The sequence below is a fragment of the Nelumbo nucifera genome, chromosome 2, assembly GCF_055504915.1.
Source record: "Nelumbo nucifera cultivar China Antique chromosome 2, China Antique-T2T, whole genome shotgun sequence".
Lineage (NCBI taxonomy): Eukaryota > Viridiplantae > Streptophyta > Magnoliopsida > Proteales > Nelumbonaceae > Nelumbo > Nelumbo nucifera.
Genome location: NC_142650.1, coordinates 70,460,042 through 70,464,777, shown reverse-complemented (window position 1 = coordinate 70,464,777; position 4,736 = coordinate 70,460,042). Strand labels below are relative to the sequence as shown.

The 4,736-nt window shown below is 33.2% G+C and overlaps 1 pseudogene; it reads right to left on the bottom strand.

Annotated features, from left to right (window-relative positions):
• Nucleotides 1-3,789: 3,789 nt before the first annotated feature.
• Nucleotides 3,790-3,888, bottom strand: LOC148802316 (small nucleolar RNA R71; annotated as a pseudogene).
• Between the last annotated feature and the right edge of the window lie 848 nt (nucleotides 3,889-4,736).

Here is a 4,736-nt window from a genome sequence, read left to right as displayed (position 1 = left end):
CATGCCGCACAACCGTAGGCCTTATCCTCATCTCACTCGAATTGGATGGACACGATAGGCCTTATCGGCTAGCACATTATCCACCTACCGGAGCGGAACGGACTACTATGGCTTGGGCCGAAGATATCGGGAGTGTTTCATGAGAGCCACGACAGCCCAACTATATAAGGGAATTAGCCCCTGAGACCCAGGTACGCGTGATAATGCATTCTAGCTTTCAAGCTCACTTACTTTCAGCTCGCTACTTACATCCAGTATTGACTTAAGCATCAGAGCAACCTCGCTGGGTTAGCCACACTGAGTTCTCTGATCCATCTGTCTTGCAGTTCAACTGCTATACTCCATAACCGACGTCCGAGCTGCCTTCCGGCTAGGAGCATCCAGATCCCGCACCATCACATATCTTATGGAATCCAATTCCAAATACCATTTGAACCAAACAGGTGGGGTCCTGGGTATTGTGGTGAGTCCATCCTCTGATCCTCATTTAGTTACTATATTGGTGTCAAATTCTTTACACCAACAATTATCTAAGCTAACAATTTTTGCCCTCTGAAACTCTTGGACATTGGGGTCCTATATATGGTTGGTTTCCTAGGTTTAAATAAGACATTATTATTTAAGGTAAGATTCAGATAGCCACGTGTACTCAGGGGTAGTGACACTTAGCCCTAGGGGTGTTTACAGTTTGGTTATTAATCGAATCGTGGGCCTATTTTCCAAATCGAATTAGTAGTATTGATTTTTGGAAAATCAGTAACCGAAAACAAACCAAATTAAAGCCGATTGATTAACCAGTTGATCATTTTAGCTAACCATTGGTTCTGTTTGTTGATTTTTTATTTTTATAATATATATTATAAATAAATATATAAATATATAATAAAGCTATAAATATATAAAATATTATATTATAAATAATAAATAATATATTATATATTATAAATATATATTATATACATATATATAATATATAAAAAAATAAATATAAATGTTTACTGATCGATTCGGTTAATTGGAATTTTTGGTTCAGTTTTGTCGTTTCGGTTTTTCATGATCACCCCTACTTGGCCCTCAAATTGTTTTGCGACAACTCTGCCCAATTTTTGGAATTCCAACACTTTGTCCCGACCCTTAGCATTCCATTTGTCAATTTCATGGAATAATCTATTCCATCTGTCAATTTTAAAGATATTATATAATTTTGTTAGAATATTAAAATAATTTTTTAAGATTTTAATCCAAAGTTTCTTTAGATATATATAGATAAAAAGTAGGGGAGAGGATAAATAGGAATTAGAGACTATTTAGGAGAAAAAATCTCTACTAAATTAGAGATAATTGTGGAGATAAATATGAATTAGAGATAATTTAGAAGATAAACTGGAATTAGAGATAATTATGGAAAAAATGGGGGAGGTAGTTTAGGATAAATTTTAGGAGAAGAGATTATTTAGGTTATTGGGAAAGTGCATCTCATTGGTTGTTTCAAAAATGACATGGAATAAAAAAAAAAACAAAAAATTCAAAAAAAGGGGAAAATTTCTTGACCGCTTTGTTTTAATGAAGATTTTTTAAGGGAAAGTAGAGTTTCTTTCTAATTGGTAGTTTCAAAATTGACATGAATTAGAAAAATTAAAAAATTAAAAAAAAGGAGAAAATTTTTAGACTTCCTTGTTTATTTATATATATATATATTCCATAATTAAATTATATAAATACCATTAGTTAAAATAAATACTATAATTAATTAACAACAATTTAATACCATAATAAAATAAAATAAATACCAAAATTAATAAAAAACACCATAATAATAAATACAATTATTAAATAATATTGTAATCAATAAAAAATACTGTAAATACTATTATTAAATAACTAATTAAATAGAGGTCTTTATAAATACTATTATTTAAATGGATTGGGTCAGATGTGACTTGTACCCGCTTCATGACCCATACCCAATGGTAACCATTGTCATCTACACCTAGATCATGTCTACTGTGTTTGCTTGATCGAGCGAGCATAGGAGAGTAAAACCTGACTTTAAACAATCTTTGATCATTTTTAAGACCCGACTTTAAACAATTTTCGATCGTTTTTAAGAGTAGACAGAGTTATCACATGTTGGAATGAAAACGATAGAGTCAAACTTCTTATTAAGAAAGCATTTAATAGAGGAAACACGAAAAAAAATAATAGAGCAATTTAAAAGGACCATAGACTCAAGGCAAGGGGGCACATCCTTAGAGAGAATTCAATGGAGGAGAAGAGTAAGCAGTCTCAGCACATCAAAAGAGAAGAGGAAGCAATTTCAGCACGCCAGAGAAGGAGAGGAAGAATTTGAATTCAAGAGGGAGAAAGGTTTAGTTGTTGCACTTGTCTTCTACCTTCAAAGGCTAAACTTTTATTGTTATTCTATTCATTCTATGATGTGTTCTTGCTATGTTTCCCCTTTAATTTTCTTGAGTATGTTGAATTTAATGATGTCTAGCTAAATTCTCTTAGCTAGGGTTTAGATGGATTTTGATCTTAAGATTATATAGTTATTTGTTTAATTCAATTCAAGACCTTTATTATTTGCATGAAAAATTTTTATTGCTACGCTTAATGCTTTAAAAGAATTGACCAATCTTTTAATGATTTGACGATTCATGCATGACTGACCAAAGGATTATTATGAATTAGATCCCTAGGCAATAAAAAATCGCATGATAGAGTATGATATCGAAAGATGATTAGCTCATGTGTGGGAATCAAGGAAGCTTAGTGAGTCAAATCCCCTTCTACGATTAGAGGTTTCCAAAGAAATTAATGCTTATTTTTCCTTTTGACAACCACTTAGAAATTTGATGGTAGAATTAGATTCATAAAGGATTAATATGACTTGAGAAAGCTTATTAATTAATTTAGGGAAATCCACCATCACATGCAAATAACTTGAATATACCTTAGGGTAATTTTAGTCTTGAGTTGGATTAAATAGGTAATTATGTAACCTTGATTTAATGAAATCTAAAACTTAGCTGCATTCATCCATCAATTCAGTTTTTATTAAGTTCTTGGATTTGCATTAATTATTTTAGTTTTTATTCATTCAATTGATTCACGAGTTCAACTTAGGTTAGTTTAAAATTGATTTGGTACTGTGATCTAGTCTTTGTGGGATCGTCACTTTTCTCATCATTATACGCACATTTGACTAAGGTACACTTGCCTGAATTAACTGTGCATAAATCACACAACAAGTTTTTGGCACCATTGTCGGGGACTAGTTTATTGCATGTCAAAACTACCTGAATTAGCCTTAGATTGAACATCTATTTGTTTTATTTTTGGATTTAAAATTTTTTTTCTATTTTAATTTCTATTGGGTTCAGTTTTATAAATTTTTTTAGGAAATTTTTAATTTCTTTTTCTTTCTTTCTTTTTCTTTTCTTTGAAGGTTCCAAGTTCTTGACACGCACTAGGGGTGGGGAATTAATACCCCTTGATCAAGAAATCAAAGGACTTTGAAAAAGCAAATAAGGGAGAGAAAGAACAAGATGGCTCAAGACCAAAATAATCCAAGGACATTGATCTCCTATGCTATACCTACTCTAGATGGTACTACATCAAGCATTAGGAGGCCGAATGCGTAAGCAAACAATTTCGAGATTAAGCCTACAATTATTCAGATGATCCAGATGAGTGTGCAATTTTCTGGCCCCAATGATGACCCTAACTCTCATATTACTAATTTTCTTGAAATATGTGATACTTTTAAGCATAATGGAGTTAGTAATGATGCCATTAGACAACTTTTTCTCAATTTGATAATGAAACCTTATATAAGTCGTGGGAGAGATTTAAGGAACTACTTAGGAAGTGTCCTCACCATGGTCTACCTGTTTGGATACAAGTGCAAACTTTTTATAGTGGCATTAATCAATCTAATCGTTCAATGTTAGATGCAATTGCAGGTGGTACCCTTATGAGAAAAACTCCTGAAGAAGCATATGAACTTTTAGAGGAGATGTCGGCCAATAGCTATCAATGGGGCAATGAGAGAGCAATTAAAAAGGGAGTTAGAATTTATAATGTTGATTCTATCACTGCATTATCGGCTCAACTTGCTGCATTAAATAAGAAATTAGAAAATTTGGGAGTTTTCAGTTATGAGTGTTTCTTCTGTTCTCTTTCCTTCTTGTGAGCTTTGTGGGCAAGGGGGACATGCTAGTGTAGACTGTCGAGTAGGAAATCCATTTTCTTCTTCTTCTGAACAAGCTAATTTTGTTTCTTATGGTGGGCAAGGGGGACACGCTACTCCAACACTTATAATCCAGGATGGAGAAGCCATCCAAATTTTTCTTGGAGTAATAACCAACAAAGAGCACCTCCTGGCTTTCAGTAGCAACAACAATAAAATCCACAAGAGAAGAAGCCAAATTTAGAGGATATGATGGCAAAATTTATCAATAGTACAGAGGCAAGAATTCAAGGGTTGGAAACTCAAATTGGACAACTTGTTCAAGAAATTTCAGCAAGACCACAAGGAGGATTACCTAGCAATACCGAGAAGAATCCCAGGGAACAAGTAAAGGCCATCACTCTGCGAAGTGGTAAAGAACTTAGAAAAGAAGAAAAAGATGATGAGCATGTAAAAGTGGAAGAAAGCCGAAACCTTGAAGCCAAAGAAGGAGACTACGAGTCATCGATGGAGAAAAAGGGAAGTTCTTCTACTCTTAATTTAA